The sequence below is a fragment of the Gorilla gorilla genome, chromosome 19 (assembly GCF_029281585.2).
Source record: "Gorilla gorilla gorilla isolate KB3781 chromosome 19, NHGRI_mGorGor1-v2.1_pri, whole genome shotgun sequence".
NCBI lineage: Eukaryota > Metazoa > Chordata > Mammalia > Primates > Hominidae > Gorilla > Gorilla gorilla.
The window spans coordinates 67,350,262-67,369,168 of NC_073243.2; the positions used below are offsets into that span (position 1 = coordinate 67,350,262).

General features: G+C 35.4%; 1 long non-coding RNA gene across 1 annotated transcript in view; it reads left to right on the top strand.

Moving 5' to 3' along the window:
• LOC129528145 (uncharacterized) overlaps nt 1-18,907 on the top strand; it is a 312,151-nt gene that overhangs the window by 280,308 nt on the left and 12,936 nt on the right. The window contains exon 4 of the long non-coding RNA XR_008673372.2: nt 10,622-10,692. This is a non-coding gene — a long non-coding RNA (uncharacterized lncRNA). The remainder of the gene's footprint in view (nt 1-10,621; nt 10,693-18,907) is intronic.

Genomic DNA, 18,907 nt, shown 5'->3' on the forward strand with positions numbered 1-18,907 from the left:
AAAGTGTCTTTACAAATATGATACTTCTAAAAATGGTTTTCAATTTGTGGGGTGAATAAATACAGAACTTAAGTTAAACAATAATAGTATATGAATTGGAAAGTGGAAGATGAGAGTTAAACTGTTCAACAATCCTTTTTTTTTTTTTTGAGATGGAGTCTCCCTCTGTCCCCCAGGCTGGAGTGTAGTGGCGCGATCTAGGGCTCACTGCAAAGTCCGTCTTCTGGTTTCAAGCAATTCTCCTGCCTCAGCCTCCCCAGTAGCTGGGACTACAGGCGCCTGCCACCATGCCCAGCTAACTTTGTATTTTTAGTAGAGACGGGGTTTCACCCTGTTAGCCAGAATGGTTTCCATCTCCTGACCTCGTGATCCACCTGCCTCAGCCTCCCAAAGCTCTGGGATTACAGGCGTGAGCCACCACGCCCGGCCTCAACAATCCTTTTATTATTTGAGATGAGAACGGAGCATCAAGATAAGGTGCGATTTTAGGCTTTCAATATGTGTGGTGTTAGAGTTGTATTTCCGCTTATAAAAAGCCACAAAACAACTTTGTACTCACCTTAATATTGAGAACAAGCCAGATACAACGTCATAACTGTTCTTTAAATTATCAGGAAGTGACCAGATTAATTAAATTCAAAATAATGACAAGTCCCTCCAAGGAGAGATCAAGTAAATAAATTCCCCTTTGTTTCCCCTTTGACAGACCATGAGAGGCTGCAGGAACCATGATAATAATGGCTAAGAAAAAATAACTAAGTTTTTAAAAAATTTCTTGAAGGCCAATCATGATTTAGCAAGACACTATAGAGTAACTGGAAGCCCCAGATACAAGGAGAGTTTACACCAATTTACAGACTCATTTCTGTGGGTTTCTACTGGGTACTCATGAGAAAAATTCAGGGCAAGGCAGGAGAACAGAGGGAAAATACTCTCAGTGATATTTTGGCATAAAACCATAAAACTTACAAGGACCTCTCTCTTCTACAAAACAAAAGCCTTAGGACACTAGGAGTGATGGGCAGGAAACTCTTTCACCTCCAGGGACCAGGCAAAAATTCATTGTTTTTGATAATAGGATAGAAGCAAAACCCTTCTGCTTATGGAGGAAGGACAAAAACAAACCGAAAACAAACCACTCCTAGAAGTCAGGCAAAGATCTACTAATTCCCAGGAAGGGGCAGAAGTAAAAGCTGACTGCCTCTGAGAGGGGGAAAATAAAGTTTCTCCTATACAAGATTCTGTGCTGATACAAAACTGATCTGTGACTGCTGGCAGAGGGGCAGGAAATTATTTACCATCCAAGTCTCTCACAGATTCAAGGAAGAATTTGGATACTATGGATTGGGAGGCAGGGGTGCTACAAAAACCTCATCCCCAGGTGCACAGGGCCTGCCTAATACTGAGGCTGGAACAAGAGAACTAACAATCCCTCTTTCCCCACCACACACAAGACAAGCATTTAGCAACTAATGAAAGAACTCTTTGTGAAAGGGACAAAACTATGAGAGATACCTTCTATTGTACAGGCAAGTAGGGATTTTTGAAAGCTGAGGGTAAAATAGGAATACTAGAAAACCTTTTAGTATTTCAGGCCCCATGTGGAAAGCTACAAACCACTCCTGGGGGAATTTGAAGCCTGTAGTACATAGAAAATAACTACAGCAACAACAACAAGCACAAACATGACCAAAAACTGACTAGATTGACTCGTACTTTGATAGAAGAAATAGCATGCCAATTATTTGGTATAGATATGGCTTACCTCCATTTGTACTATTCTTCTACAGATAATGTTGACATTCAACCAGAAGTATGAGATATTTAAAAAGCAAGAAAAAAGTTGTCATGTAGTATAGTTTGAAGTCAGGTAGTGTGATGCCTCCAGCTTTGTTCTTTTGGCTTAGTATTGACTTGGCGATGCAGGCTCTTTTTTGGTTCCATATGAATTTTAAAGTAGTTTTTTCCAATTCTGTGAAGAAAGTCATTGGTAGCTTGATGGGGATGGCATTGAATCTGTAAATTGCCTTGGGCAGTATGGCCATTTTCACGATATTGATTCTTCCTACCCATGAGCATGGAATGTTCTTCCATTTGTTTGTATCCTCTTTTATTTCCTTGAGCAGTGGTTCGTAGTTCTCCTTGAAGAGGTCCTTCACATCCCTGGTAAGTTGGATTCCTAGGTATTTTATTCTCTTTGAAGGAATTGTGAATGGGAATTCACTGATGATTTGGCTCTCTGTTTGTCTGTTGTTGGTGTATAAGAATGCTTGTGATTTTTGTACATTGATTTTGTATCCTGAGACTTTGCTGAAGTTGCTTATCAGCTTGGTACCAAAGCAGAGATATAGATCAATGGAACAGAACAGAGCACTCAGAAATAACATGTCTACAACCATCTGATCTTTGACACACCTGACAAAAACAAGCAATGGGGAAAGGATTCCCTATTTAATAAATGGTGCTGGGAAAACTGGCTAGCCATACGTAGAAAGCTGAAACTGGATCCCTTCCTTACACCTTATACAAAAATCAATTCAAGATGGATTAAAGACTTAAATGTTAGACCTAAAATCATAAAAACTCTAGAAGAAAACCTAGGCATTACCATTCAGGACATAGGCATGGGCAAGGACTTCTGTCTAAAACACCAAAAGCAATGGCAACAAAAGCCAAAATTGACAAATGGGATCTAATTAAACTAAAGAGCTTCTGCACAGCAAAAGAAACTACCATCAGATTGAACAGGCAACCTACAAAATGGGAGAAAATTTTCGCAACTTACTCATCTGACAAAGGGCTAATATCCAGAATCTACAATGAACTCAAACAAATTTACAAGAAAAAGACAAACAACCCCATCAAAAAGTGGGTGAAGGACATGAACAGACACTTCTCAAAAGAAGACATTTATGCAGCCAAAAAACACATGAAAAAATGCTCACCATCACTGCCCATCAGAGAAATGCAAATCAAAACCACAATGTGATACCATCTTACACCAGTTAGAATGGCAATCATTAAAAAGTCAGGAAACAACAGGTGCTAAAGAGGACGTGGAGAAGTAGGAACACTTTTACACTGTTGGTGGGACTGTAAACTAGTTCCACCATTGTGGAAGTCAGTGTGGCGATTCCTCAGGGATCTAGAACTAGAAATACCATTTGACCCAGCAATCCCATTACTGGGTATATACCCAAAGGACTATAAATCATGCTGCTATAAAGACACATGCACATGTATGTTTATTGCAGCATTATTCACAATAGCAAAGACTTGGAACCAAGCCAAATGTCCAACAATGATAGACTGGATTAAGGAAATGTGGCACATATACACCATGGAATACTATGCAGCCATAAAAAATGATGAGTTCACATCCTTTGTAGGGACATGGATGAAATTGGAAATCATCATTCTCAGTAAACTATCGCAAGAACAAAAAACCAAACACCGCATATTCTCACTCATAGGTGGGAATTGAACGATGAGAACACATGGACACAGGAAGGGGAACATCACACTCTGGGGACTGTTGTGGGGTCGGGGGAGGGGGGAGGGATAGCATTGGGAGATATACCTAATGCTAGATGATGAGTTGGTGGGTGCAGCACACCTGCATGGCACATGTATACATATGTAACTAACCTGCACATTGTGCACATGTACCCTAAAACTTAAAGTATAATAATAAAAAAGAAAAAAAAAAAGAAAAAAGTTGTCAAGAGATAAAATAATCAACAGAACCCAACCTGAGATAATGAATGTTGGAAATATAAGGCATGGAATTTATCATAACTTTAAATATAATAAAAGATTTAGAGTAAATGTGTAAAACATGCATGAATTTTAGCAGAACAGTGTAACTATAAAACAGGTGGATGGAAATGCTAAAAGCAAAAACGTGGCCTCAAAGATAATCTCTTTGACAGTCTACTCAGAAGACTGGTCATGGCCCAGCAAAGAATTAGCGAGCTTGATAAGTCAGTATAAAGTATGTAAACTGAAACACAAGGAGAAAAGGGTGAAGAAAAAGAGCATTTGAACCTGTGAGACAATATAAAATGGTCTGATATATGTGTAATTGGAATCTGTGAAGGAGAAGAGATAACAAGGCAAAAAATATTTGAGGTGATACTGGCCAGGAATTTTCTTTTTTAAGACAGGGTCTCACTTTGTCACCCAGGCGAGAGGGCAGAGGTGCAATCATGGATCACTGCAGCCTCGACCTCCTGGCTCAAGCAATCTTCCCACCTCAGCCTCCTGAGTAGCTGAGACTACAGGTGCATGCTACCACGCCCAGCTAGTTTTTAAAAAAATTTTGTAGAGACTGGGTCTCACTATGTTGCCCAGGCCAATAATTTTCAGTGTTAATGATAGAAAAGAAGCCACAGATCAATATGGCTCTAAAACCTCCAACCAGAGTTTAAATTTTAAAACAAAAACAACTAAACATATTGAGGGCAAATAGCTTAATTTTTTTTAATTGAAGTACATTTCTCATGAGTAACTGTATAAGCCAGAAAACAATAAAGCACTAAAAGGAAAAAATAAAAACTTAGCTAACTAGAAATCAGTACCCAGAAAAAGATCTTTCAATAATGATAGTAAAATAAAAGCTCTCTTGGCCAGGTGCGGTAGCTCATGCCTGTAATCCCAGCACTTGGGGAGGCCGAGGTGGGCAGATCATGAGGTCAAGAGATCGAGGCCATCCTGGCCAACATGGTGAATCCCCATCTCTACTAAAAATACAAAAATTAGCTGGGCGTGGTGGCTCACGACTGTAGTCCCAGCTACTCATGAGGCTGAGGCAGGAGAATCGCTTGAACCTGGAGGCGGAGGCTGCAGTGAGTTCAAGATCACGCCACTGCACTCCAGCCCAGCAACAGAGCGAGGGCCCGTCTCAACAACAACAACAAATCTCTCTTAAGTACATAAAAAAGAGAGATTTCAAATTTGGATTTACACCAAGAAACAAAGAGCCCTGAAAATGGTTAAAATTAGAGTAAATATAAAGTATGTTCTTTATTTTTAATTACTTTAGAAGATAAACTACCTAAAGCAAAAATAGGAACAAACTATTATTGAATTATAATATATGTAGGAGTAAAATAAATGACAACAAAAGTACACAGAATGAGGGAAATAGAAATATATGCATATACAGTTCTTACATTAAAGGTAAAATAATATTGTTGAAGGTAGACTGTGTTGACTAAAATGTGTATATTGTAAACAATAGAGCAACCACTCTAAAATTTAAAAAGAGGTACCACTAAAAAGCCAAGAATGATAAAAATATATCATCAAAATTATCAATTAATCCAAAAGATAGTAGAAAAAGGCACAAAAGAAAGAAATTAGAAGAAATAGAAAATAAATAACAATATGGTAACCTAAATCCACAGTTATAGTTTGGTTTCTCTCACTAATGAAAAACATGTAGAGAAAAATCTATTAAGGATGTAAAAGACCCACAGAATATTACCAACCAAGGTGACCTCATTGACATTTATAGAGGCTTCCACCCAAGAGTAGCAAAACACATACTATTTTCAAGTGAGTACAGGACAGTCACATAAATACACCATATTAAGGACCAAAAAATAAATACGCACATATTTAAAAGAAAAAAAACTGGACTTCTGTTTCAGCTCTAACATGTAAAGAGCTTTAATGCCATCATGCCTGTCCTTACAACTAGAAAAAGCTGACCAAATTAAATAATCAGCTTTTCTTGGACCCATAAGAGAACTGAATTTTAAAGGCAAACCACCTTCCCCAAATCTGGAGAGACAGGCAAATTCAGAATCACATCTGAGATCTGTTCATCTAGCAAATAAGCCAGTAGGGCCATAAAACTCATACAGACACTTAAGTGGTAATTTTGATGAATTGCTGGAGATGAAATGTGGACTAACTTGAGGAGAAGAAATTCCTGCAGAACACAGTCTTAGGGGAGTGCTCACTCTATTGTGGGTTTTGTTTCCACTTTGTAGAGTTTTATTCACCAGTTTTTCATAGTGAAAAAGCTGAGAAAGATCTCCTGTGGCTCTGACAGTGGGGAGGAGAAGAGTAACCACTGCGAAATATGTCCAGAGCCTTCTCCTTAATAAAGTGACATTTGCTAGGCAAATAATTTACCAGAGCCTTATCCACTCACGGGGAGGAAATTTTTCCAACTCTAGCCTTCTCTAGTTTTTCTGCCTCACCTAAAAAAAGGAGAAAGGAGAAATTTAAGAAACATTGAAAATCAAAGACCAGGCCCACTAAAACACAGCTTTAATCAGATGATTATAAAATGCTGCTCCTTCACCACACCATATCACTAACCAACAGAACTCTAGTAAAAACAGAGGGTTACAGCTGAAAGAACTTCAAAATGCAGACTCTATCAGGAGGAGTACTTAGGGAAGTCCAAAGACAACAGGAGAGACAAAAACAAGTATGCTAGAAGAATTTGGAGCATCTGGTACCCACAGCTACAGCAAATATTAAACACAGCTTAACTCTTAGCCAGATTAAAATAAAACCTCATTAAGGGCCTGTTTACAAGGCATACTAAAAGGCAAGAAAAAACACATTCTGAATAGAGAATAGAAGGCAAGCATTAGAACCAAACTCCTATATCATACAGATTATAAATTATCAGAAAAGAACATAAAATCACTATGATTAATATGTGAGTTAATATGGTAATATTTGAAGGCTTTAATGAAAAAAGAAGGCAATATGCAGGAACAGAGAGTAATATAATCAGAGAGATAAACTCTAATAAAAAATTAAAACACAATGAGGTTTATCAAAATACAGAAAGGAAGAATACCTTCAATGGGATCATTATATAGAGAACACATCCAAAGAAAGAATCAGTGTGCATAGAGATAGGTCAATAGAAATGTCCCAAACTGAAATGCTGTAATGGATTGAATAGCAAGCCCCCAAAAGATATATCCAAATTCCAACTACTTGCTTTGCAAATGTAATTAAACTAAGTATCGCACGATGAGATCATCCTGGATTTAGGGTGGGCACTAATATTTTGCCTTATAAGAAAAAAGCAGGAGATTTGAGACACAGAGTCACAGGGAAGAAAGGGATATGAAGACAGAGTCAGAGATTAGAGTTATGCATCCATACACCAAGGACTCAGAATTCACTGAGAACATATACTCAGAGTCATGGGCTATTATGGGGAAAGGATATATTAAAGTCAGCCAAGGAAGAGACATATAGGGCAGAATTTGAGAGAGTTACAAAGGCAAGTTAAGGAGGATCTTTCCAAACAATTAAAGAATGAATTACCAGAAAGATAAAATAATTATAAATACATACCTGCATAATAACATATACTCTAAATATATAAACAAAATTAATGAGATTATAATGAGAAAAAAGATATTCATATTAATAATTACAGAACTAGGAAACTTCTAAATTAATGATATGTTAAAAAATAATTCAACAAAAATAGAGAATATTTGAACAACTCAAAAAGGTTGATCTGTTGGTCACATAGAAAATTCTACACCTAACAATTAGAAAATAAACATTATTTTCAAGCACACATGGAGTACTTATAAAAATGTATCACATCCTGGACACTAAAAAAATTTTAACTAATTTCAGTGAAGAGGTAGTCTACAGAGATTTTTTCTACCTGCAACATAATAAGGTTGATACTATAAAACATTTTATATTTAAAAACATAAATAGCTCTGGTTCAAAGAAAAAATTACATAGAAATTTTAGAATACTATGTAGAATTAAAAAGTAATGAAAACTTGCATATCAAAATAATGGGATGTCTAAAAGCAGTACTTCAAGAATAATGTGTGGCCTTATATACTTTTATTATAAAATAATAAATTAAAACTCCAAAAATTAATGGGCTAAGGAGCTAGAATAGAGTAAGAACAACATAAGAAACCTCAGAATATTAGAAGAAAATGAAAGTCCAAAAGATTGGGAGAGAAAATAGATATCAGCAGTAAAATTAATATAAAAGAAAATATAGCCAGGTGTGGTGGCTCACATCTATAATCCCAGCACTTTGGGAGGCCGAGGTGCGTGGATCACTTGAGCGCAGAAGTTTGAGACCAGCCTGGGCAACATGGTGAAACTCCATCTCTACAAAACGTAAGAAAATTAGCTGGGTGTGGTAGCATGTGCTTGTAGTCCCAGTTTCTCAGGAGGCTGAGGTAGGAGGATCACTTGAACCCAGGAGGTGGAGGTCGCAGTGAACTGTGATAGCACTACTTCAGTCCAGTCTGGATGTCAGAGTGAGACCTCATCTCAAAAGAAAAGAAAAGAGAAGAGAAAAGAAAAAAGAAAAGAAGTACTTGTAATAATAAATTTAATCAAATGGGTTGATTTTTAAAATTTGCAATTTAGATAAACCTCTTTTGTGATTAATCAAAAAAAAAGAAACAAAAAAAAGAGGTATCAATGTCAAGAATGAAAGAGTAAACAAACACTAAACTTTTTTACAAAAATAAAGGTGAATACTATCAGTAAATCTACAGCAATAGATTTGAAATAAATGAAGGGAATAAAACTGATTTTTTAAAAATGGAAATGCTGAGTAGTCTGATAACCATAAAAGTGAATCCATAATTTTAAGTCTTCCCACAAAGAAAATATCCTGCCCAAATTGCTTTATAAGTGAGTTCTACCAAACTTTCAAGGAACACATTTTTCTAATATAACTTCTTACAGAAAAAATAAAAAGGAATCCTCCTTATTCCATTCTATAAAGCCAATATAATAACAAAATTAGATATCGAAATTAAAATATGAAAGAAAATTACAGACCTGTCTCACTCATAATTATCAAAATATTATCAATAATTAATTTTGTGTAAATAAGAAATATGTTGTGACCCAGTTGTGTTTACCTTGGAAATGCTAAAAATAATCTACAATAATCATACTATAAATTCCTCAAGGCTGGGAATTTTGTTCATTAAGTATATCTCAAGTATTTAAAATAAGAGTCAACAAGTAATTGTTGCTCAATAAATATTTATTATAAGAATAAACAAATAAATTCAAAAATGTTAGAAACGTGCTGCTGTTAGAAGTATTCTCCAGTAAGAAGCATCAAACTAAGGAACAAGATGAAGACACTCGCTACTGTTACTTCAGTTGCCTGTTGCATCTGAAGTCTTAGTGCAATCAGAAAAGAAAAAAAAATCGAAACAAAACTTGGAAAGGAGAAATAAAATGCTATTTGCTGATTATATACTCTTTTATACATAGAAAGTCTATAAAATGCATATTAATTAATCCAAAATAATGAGGAATAAATTAATATTTAGCAAATGGTTCTCAGACAGCAAAACAAAATCCAGATGAAGTAGAGAGTTAAATATGAAGAATGAAAACAAAATAAAATTATAACTTTAGGTGCACATGAAAGAGGATTTGCTTATTAAACATAACCGCACCCCCCAAATAGCACACAGGAAATCAATATTTCTTTTTTTCATAAAAATGAATTCTTCTGTAAATCAAAAATATATGCAAAATTAAAGACAAATGCCAAAATGGAAAAAATAAAGTTTTTTTTAAATCAATAAAGAAAAGGACGGTGAGTTTTTCTAAAAAGCAAAAGCCAAAAAAGATTTTACAGAAATGGAAATGGAAATAAATATATAAACAGCAATATTCAGCTGCCTTAATGAGAAAGATATAGAAGTGAAAATATTTTCATGTATGTTATAAACATTTACATTTTTATTTTTCTGTCAAACCAGTTAACACTATTGATTCTTACAAGATGTTCAAATTGGCATAACTTTTTGGCACAGCCACTCAGTATTAAACCTTAAAATAGTTCAAACATTCTTTGACACACTAATTTCATTGAGATGAAGAGCACAGGCCTTGGAAAGGGCCAATCCTGGGTTCAAACTCTGACTTTACCCCTTACTAGCTTCTTGACCCTGAGAACGTAAGATAGTAACTTATACCTACTTCATAGGTATTTTGTGAGAGATAAATGAGCTAATACTTACAAAGGGTTTAGCTCAGGGTCAGACCAATAGAAAATGCTCAATATATATTCACTCTCATTATCAGTTCTATATTGAGTCCCTCCTAAGATAATAATTAGGGATGTACTTAAAAATGCATGCCAATAATTAAAAGAGAACCTTTTTTATAATGGTAAAACTGCTAAGTGACCTAGATGTCTAAAAACATGGGGACAGTTAAGTAATTTAGATGAGCTATTTTGTAATCATTAAAAAAAGAAATATTTGCTAACAGGAAAATATCACTATTGGATTAACTTGAAAAAATAAAGTTATAGTTATATATTCAAGTTTTAATATAATTTAAAAATACATCTGTATGGTATGTATACCTGTGTGTGTAAACATAGAAACAAATTGACAACTCGAGGTGTTATGATGGGGATGGTCACCAAACTAAGCAAACATGAAGTTTCTTTTATAAACAGAAAAAGAGTACATGTGCAACTTTTATACTTAGAAGAATACTTTTAATAATAATTACATATGTTAAGGTATTTTTTTCTCCTGTCATTACATTTCTTTGTATCTTTTGGCATAAATTTTTAACTGATTCTGATTCATCACTTATTTTTCTTTCATAGTATCACCTTCCAGGGATAAACTTTCTGCTTGTTCCTGTGATACCAGATACAGACAGGGAGTCATTAAGCAGGTAACTGTGTAAAGATACTGTATCCTGGATTTACCATTTACTCTCCTGACAGAATTATTCATGAGATTTAGAAAAGGGGTTTCAATTTAGGTGGATTGATATTACTTAGACAAAGGCCATAATATGTTGTTATTTCTTTGTAATTCTGGTATACAAAGTTATTTAAATGTTCCTTCATTTATATGTTCAGAGCCAATAGTAAAATCAGATAGAAAATAAAGTGTTGAATAGAGGAATATTTAGTATCTGTCAGGTCTATTTTAGACCTGAAATATTTTAAAATATGTTATTGCATGCAAAAGTTTTAAAGAAAAATGTGTACCTCTTTTTTTTTTTAATTTGATCAACTATCAAGAGCCTACTGCATGACTGATCCAGGGCTGGAGATGAATTGGTAAGCATGAGCGGAGACAGTTCCTGCCCATGGGGATCTTTCAATCTAGAAATTGAACCAAAGAGACATTCAAGTCATCCACAGAAAATGATCTTGGCCCTTTCCTGGTGAAATCTAATAGTACTCACCTCATATATTAGAAATGTGATTCTCAATGTTGTAGAGGGCATACGAATCAGAGATTGTATAATATGGAGATTCTCAGCCCTGCCTCTAGAGATTTAGGTATGGCAAATCTGAGAAAAGGACTAGGAGTCTGCATTTTTAGTATTTTTGACATAGATAGTCTGCATTCCACACTTTGGAAAACATTAGCATTTTATCTAACTAGCACTTCTGAATTTTGCAAAAGTAGGGGGAGATTAGATCTGTCTTCAAATATTTGGGAGCTCTTTCTGGTTTCCTGGAATGAACAATTGTAAAATGCAGATGTAAACAGAGCATTCGATGATTTAACATAGAATCTGAACTATTAGACCTTAGTGATTGGTGCACCCACCTTGCTGATGATTATACTACAATGTCAAGAATACATCTGACTCACCTCCTGAACGAGACAGAAACCCACAGTGTCTGATGTCAGAACTGATTGGTGCTACCAACAAAATAGTGAAGAATCCAGCCGTACCTTGGGTTTGTCAAACAACTTGCACTATTTTTCAAATAGATTCTGTAAAACTAAAAACTCATTTTGCTAAGGACTTTTGCCCTTAATTTTTAAACCCATGTGTGTTTTAAGAGAAATTTAATCATATGTTTCTCATTCATTTATACTTAAATCATCAAAATGTTGTTTCATAAGAGCTATTTGATGTCCAAGGTTTTCTGAACTTTGTAAACCCCTTTTCTTAGAAAAAGAATGTTGCGTTTGCCAGACATTTGAGTCCTGGTGAAAATGCCAAAACCAGGAGGTTTCAGTGGCTTCCACATTTACGATAGAAAGCTTCTTTTTTCTTTAAATTCACATAAAACCAAACCAAACCCCACAGGTCAGCTGACAGTATTTTTACTTCACAATGACACTCTTTTCTCTTGAATTCATGTTGTAGGAATATACTGGAGGGTGTGACATTTTGCTCTGTGTTTATAAAATTTTTCCAATAGAATAATTATACAAGATCTCTATAACCTTGGAGACTGCCCACTCAAAACTATTCATATAAATTATCATACAAAGCCAAAAACATAGAGTTTTGACATTCAAACATAGACCAGCAGACCAAAAAATAAGCAGTTTACATTTCAAGAGGGACTCCAATTCTTTTCAAAAGGTGTCATTTTATCTTCTCATTTGCAATTTTAAAATCAATAACAGAAATAGATTTAGAAAATAATAATTGTTAACTGAAGGCTTCTCTAATTTTCATTTACAAAGGAAATACATATTGTCAATAATTGGGCAGTATTAAATGTTAGAATTCAATAAAAATGTATTTTCAAAATTATTTCTATTAATGATTAGAAGTAATCAGCACTCTTTCAAGAAATATACCACTTCAGAATAATAGTCAATTTTAAGGGCATTTATAAAACAGTTTGCATTATATGTTGCATGAGAAATAAAACACAAAATACGTCTTAAAATAGTTAAGGATAGGATTTTCTTCCAGTCATTTGTTAATTGTTATTTTTTTTAAAAGTACTTTTAAAACGCCATAAAATGTTACCAAGATTTTAAAACTTTTGGTTTACAGAACATCCTGCTGCCTTTTTTGAGATACTTCACAACAAAAACCCAAGGTCACTTAACTTGTGGTTTGGAGTCCTACAGGTTTTTAAATTTCTTCTTTATTTGGCTGAACTTTTGATAAAAATGAGACACTGGAGATTGTGAAACCTAAATAGATTTTGTTCTTGTATTTTGCATTTTATTTACCCTTGCAAGCTTGACTTTCACAACGCTTAATGGATACTTTTAAGGTTTTAGCAATTCTAGGTGTTTGGTTTTTATGATTTTTCTTTAATTGCTTATGTAACCCACAGCCTTCCACTATTCATTAGAATAGCTTTACAAATGACTTAAGGTCTGTTGCTTTGACAAATAGAAACCAGGCTTATTATTCAGTCCATCATTGAACAATAATTACAATGTTGGTTATCTTTTGTTGGGCTTGCTTAACAAAGCCCTAAGTAATTTAGTAGGATTTATAGCTTCCAGGATTTGAACAAGAGGTCACACAGGTCTTTACTTTTTGCGAACTGACCTTTTGTTTGAGTTTAAATTAACCCAATTTGTGCTGCTTTTGTATCTACTCTCAAAAGTCAGGATGCATAGTATGTTACATAGATCTCAATAGCTGTCTAATCAAGTTATTTTCATTTTTTCATTAACATTTACTAAGATAGCTAATTAATTTAAGGAAAAGACTAAAGTTAATCACTGAAAACACAGCTATGTCAAAGAACAGTGAAATCAGCCACAGGCTTTAATGAATATTGGATGGCTTTCTACAAACTCTTCAGAATATTAGTTGGTAATGAATATTGAATTGCTTTCTACAAACCTCTTAGAATATTTTTTCTATACACATTTCTGATACTCTTAAATAAAGCTATATTTGAGTCTTTTTTAAAAATAGAGAAAATTCATAATTATCATTTAATCTGATAATTGCAGTCCAAGATTAAAAGTTTGAAAAAAAAGTTTGTCCTCTTCAGGTGTCCTTGCTGCCTAGCCTGTGAAACAGGAAGAGAACATAGGAAATTTGGTTATTATTTTTGCTGTTTTTATAATTAGATACAGGTTTCATCTCCCAGCATGTTGAGCATCTGTCATATATCTGGTTTCATAGAGATAAAGGAAACTCGGTCAGAGTCAATACTGGAATACTGTTTATCCTTTCAGCACCATACATTTCCTTCAGCATTGATCTTTTATTATGTAGCTCGGTTCTCCTGGCATAGCACTGGGCTTTATCAATGTCTATGACTGTTTTGTAAAGGGAAAAGCAATGTTTCATTTTGTTGATATTTTAATGACTCTGTGGCTTTTCCAAGACTGAATAGTACCACCTCCCAGAGAGGGGCAATACTTGTTTTTTTGCTTAAGTCTAGTATGTCTGTTCAAAAATTAGCTCCTAACATTGTTATCATCTTCAATAGCTACCTCCTGCTAAGATGGTCATAACATTGTATTCACTGTAACAAACATACAATATTAGGATCAATGACATGATGTTTGCTCAAACAGCTTCCAATACAAGTACTTTTAACAGACAGTGTGAGAGAGGAAGCAGTGTAACATAAAGGGTTCTGGAATTTGAATCATGTATTTTAGCATCTGTTTTACTAATTGCGGGTACTGAAAATTACCATCTCTACATCTGCATCCTTATCTGTGAAATGAGAATACTTATCTCAAAAGGTTTTTTGGGGATTTTGTGTTCATGATTTTGTTTTGTTCTCTTTTAGTGGGAATTAAATGAGATTAATATAGATGAGAGTCAAGGCACAGGGCATGACAGGTAGAAAATAATCATCAAATGACAATTGGATCAGAAGCAGAAAGAAAACCTCCACTATTCCTTTCAGCAACAAGTGTCATGCACTTAGCTGTTTGCTGGAAAATCAAACCCGGCAAAATACAATTCCTTTTCTTGAAGAGTTCAGTTATATTTACTAGAATCTAGGAACTATATATTTCCTGCATCATTTTATTATTATGAGCATCATCTACCATATCTTCCTCCATCCAGCTAGCTCAAATCAATGTAGAGAACTACCATTGTCAATCAGGATCAAGAATTCTCTGCTGACAACTATTTGCATTTGTTCTCTCTCAATCAAGAGATGAGGTCCCAGCATGCTTAGCTCGTTCTCACACTGCTATAAGGAACTTCCTGAGGCTGGGTAATTTATGACGAAAAGAAGTTTAATTGACTCGTATTTCCATAGGCTGTACAGGAAGCGTGACTAGGAAGCCTCAGGAAACTTACAGTCATGGTGGAAGGCAAAGGGGAAGCAAGCACGTCTTACTGTAGCAGAGCAGAAGGAGGCATGGAAGTGTCACGCATTTTTAAAGGGTCATATCTTGTGAGAACACCCTCACTATCACAAGAACAGCAAGGGGGAAATCCGCCCCCAATGATCCAATCACCTCCCACTAGATCCTTCCCCCAACATGTGGGGATTACAATTTCAGATGAGATTTGGGAGCTAAACCATATCAGGCTATCTAAAATAAACTGTAGTAATTTCCTAAGAATAAAATGGTTTTATTATTTTATTTTATTATATGGAAAAGCTTGTACTGATTCTAATATTTTTGGGTAGTATGTACTTGAGCAAATCTCGTTCTGTATGTATATCTCTCATTTGATAATGCATAGGTTAGGCCAAGTAATTTTTAAAATCTCTTCTAATTCCAACATTCTTTTTTTATGACTCTGGTTGCTAGGTTTTTGAAAGAATTAATTCATCCTTTCAAGACAGGTAATTGTAGAAGAGGAAATGTTATATTTAAAAAGTTGAGAATAGCTAAAGCACTGTTGTCGGCACTCAGAATAATGAGTCTATTAGTATTCACATTTATCTGAGGATGGAGACTTACAACACCTGTATTTAAATCCTCTTCATGATACTATTTGTTGTGTTCTGGATGACTTACCCTCCTGGTTAGGAATTATTTTATCTTTTCAGTTATACTTTCCACACAATTATTAATGCCTATTATTGGTGTTTTTAATATTAAAGTCCACACTCACTTTGCAACTTATGTGTGACTTGGCCAAAAAACTTTTCAAGCCTCAGGCTTTTTTTTTTTTGCTTCCATAAAACAGAGCCAATAATACCAAACTAATAAGGCTTTTTAAGACTTTATCACGGTGCCTACCAAGAATGCAATAGATAGCTATTATTATAACATTTTAATTAAGAAATTAAGTATATATTGATGTCTTGGCATAGAGTTACTGACTTTAAACATATTCACCCAAATAGTCAAAAAGCCACCTTGCACATACACACTTCACTAGAAGAGACTAAGAAAAATGTCTATGTAATCCTTTCACTAAAAAAGCTTGTAATCTACCTTGGGAAACAAGAAATAATATTCAAGAAAAGTTGAGCAATAAAAGAGTAACAGTTATAACAGATATCATAAAATAGTGTTTGTTAAATAGCAGATTAATGGTATAGAAAATATATGTAAATTAATTCCAGAGCTAGGAGACATCACTGTTATAGAAGTCTGTGTGGAGCAGTTCACAATTAAGCCAAGCTAATATAAATTGCTCAAATTGATGCAAATGAGAAAGAATCATTACTTAAGCCAAAGGAAAAGTTTTTAAGGATATACATAGTTACATCCTACACACAAGTACACACACAAACACACTGAAAAGAACTTTTTTGGGATAAATGCTATAAGGCACTGAGCACATTGTCTAATCTATCATCAAACAGATAATAAATGTCATGTCTTATTGCAGACGGCACGTATTTGTGTCCCATTGGGCAAATCAAGGCCACAAATGTTTTCTTTTGCCCATGTCAGAGTTTTACATAACATATAGGGCAACTTTTTAAAAGTAGAAGATTTTATATTTGAAAAAGAAATCTAGCATTCTGGTTTTCTCTGGGCAAATCTTAAAGATTTGCTGTAACTGAGCCTGCATTTCCTTAACACAAATCCGCTGGAGCTGAACAGTTGCTGCTGCTTCCTTTAAACTTGACCTCAATCACGAAGGTCTTCATCAACTCACTCAGTGCTTTCAGATGTACTTATACCCAGCACATGCATTGGCTATGACCTTGCAGAATTTGGCATTAGCAACCTCAAAAACTCTGGAAAAGGCTTCATTTTCTCCAGTCTCCTGGGAGAGGAGAGGCACCATGAAGGCAGACCCATACAGAGAACACCTGCGACAGGCTGAGAAGTAATCAATAAGAGAAAGCTTTGCAGAAAAAAAAAAATAGTAAAAGGCATCTTGCTTTCCTTTTTTTTTCCTGCATTCTAATCCCTTTTTAGAATAGATACATGAAGCTACTTAGGATTTTCTAAGCACTTCATGTTCTAAAGGGTTAAATATGTGAACCAGTAAAAAGAGTAGTTAGTTCTAATCTATGCTTTGACAGAGAAACTTCAAAGTCTGTTGCCTTTGTATGACCATTTAGTCCAGCTCACTGAAAGCAGCTAGGAATTTAGGACTGAAGTCCTAGTGAGGAAGAAAGAGTGGACATTTAGTGGGAATGTACTTAGGTATACTTTTAAAATCTAACTGGAGTAATGAGTGGCTTAACAGGCTGCTAAGCCAGGACCAAGGCAGCAGTTGCATTTCCCTGTCCTCTGCAGGGCATGCCTTAGGGTCACTGTATAGATTCTACAGCCTAAATCATGCTGGGTAACCCTATTTTCCTTGATAATCTTTGTCAATATATTTACATTTTTGTCCAAAAATATCTAGATTTGCTTCAATATAGAGTTGACAATCTAAAATAAACTCTTCCCTACCCCAAGAAATGCAAAAAATTCCTTCTTCCAGGACTAAAAAGACCAGAAATTTCCATGGACCTTTCAAAACATGCTATAGCAGTCCAGAGTTGTCCTGCAAAAGGTCCAATAGCAAGAGGAAAACCACAATGAACCAAAAAGAAAGGCACTTGAAGCAGAATGAAAAGTTCAGGTCTACTGTTAAGGTGCCATGCAGTTGTTCACATATTCCTGGGAGCTGGAAAGAAAGAAATGCAGCAAATAGTGAATAGGCAAGAGTAGAGCTGAACCATTAGGTTGTCACAGCCTGCTGTAGTTTATCTTCATGGAGAAAAGAAGTTGTATTATCAGTTTTGCCACTTCAGTGACACAGTAAAACCCTCACTAACCAGACATTTGAAATGTTATGGCCTGTTTTAGCCAAGTCTTCAACTATGACGGGTGATATTTGCCATCTCATCCAAAGAGAATGCCTCAGACCCCACGGTACCATATTAAGAACTGTCATCATGTTGTAATAGGAGGCACTTAGCAAGTTTCTTAATCCTTTTGTGTCCTAACTTTGCCCCTGTAAGATGGGGATAACAGTTCCAATCTATGTTGTTGACATTCTGCGTAGTAGAGTGTCTAACTCAGAGTTAGCGTTGTTCAAATGTCATTCTACTTGAAAAATTATATATTTATATACTAATTTTCAATGTTGCATAGCAATTGAATTTTGTTGGCTTTCAAAAAGCTGAGTAAGTAATATTATCTTCATTTTTTATATGGAAAATCTGAGATAGGACAGTAATTTGTCCGAGGAAACCCTGCAGGAGAGTGGTAGAGCCCATACAAAAGCCCATGGTTCCTCACACAATTCTTTTTTTTTTTTTTTTTTTTTTTTTTTAGACAGAATCTTGCTCTGTCGCCAGGCTGGAGTGCAGTGGCACGATCTCAGCTCACTGCAACCTCCACCTCCGGGGTTCAAGTGATTCTCCTACCTCAGCCTCCCGAGTAGCTGGGACTACAGGCACACGCCACCATGCCCAGCTAATTTTTTGTATTTTTAGTAGAGACGGGGCTTCACCGTGTTGGCCAGGGTGGTCTCAGTCTCTTGACCTCGTGATCCACCCGCCTTGGCCTCTCAAAGTGCCGGGATTACAGGCGTGAGCCACCGTAACCGGCCTCCTGATCCACCCGCCTTGGCCTCTCAAAGTGTTGGGATTACAGGCGTGAGCCACCATACCCGGCCTCCTCACACAATTCTATGCTACCTCATTTTTCTCCCTTTAATAAAGTAAACACCAAAAAAAAAAAAATTCCAAAAACCAATACAGAAAAATATAACTCCATGTGGTCATTTATATGTCACTTTGATTCTCAGAAAGTGAACAGAAAATAGAAGAATT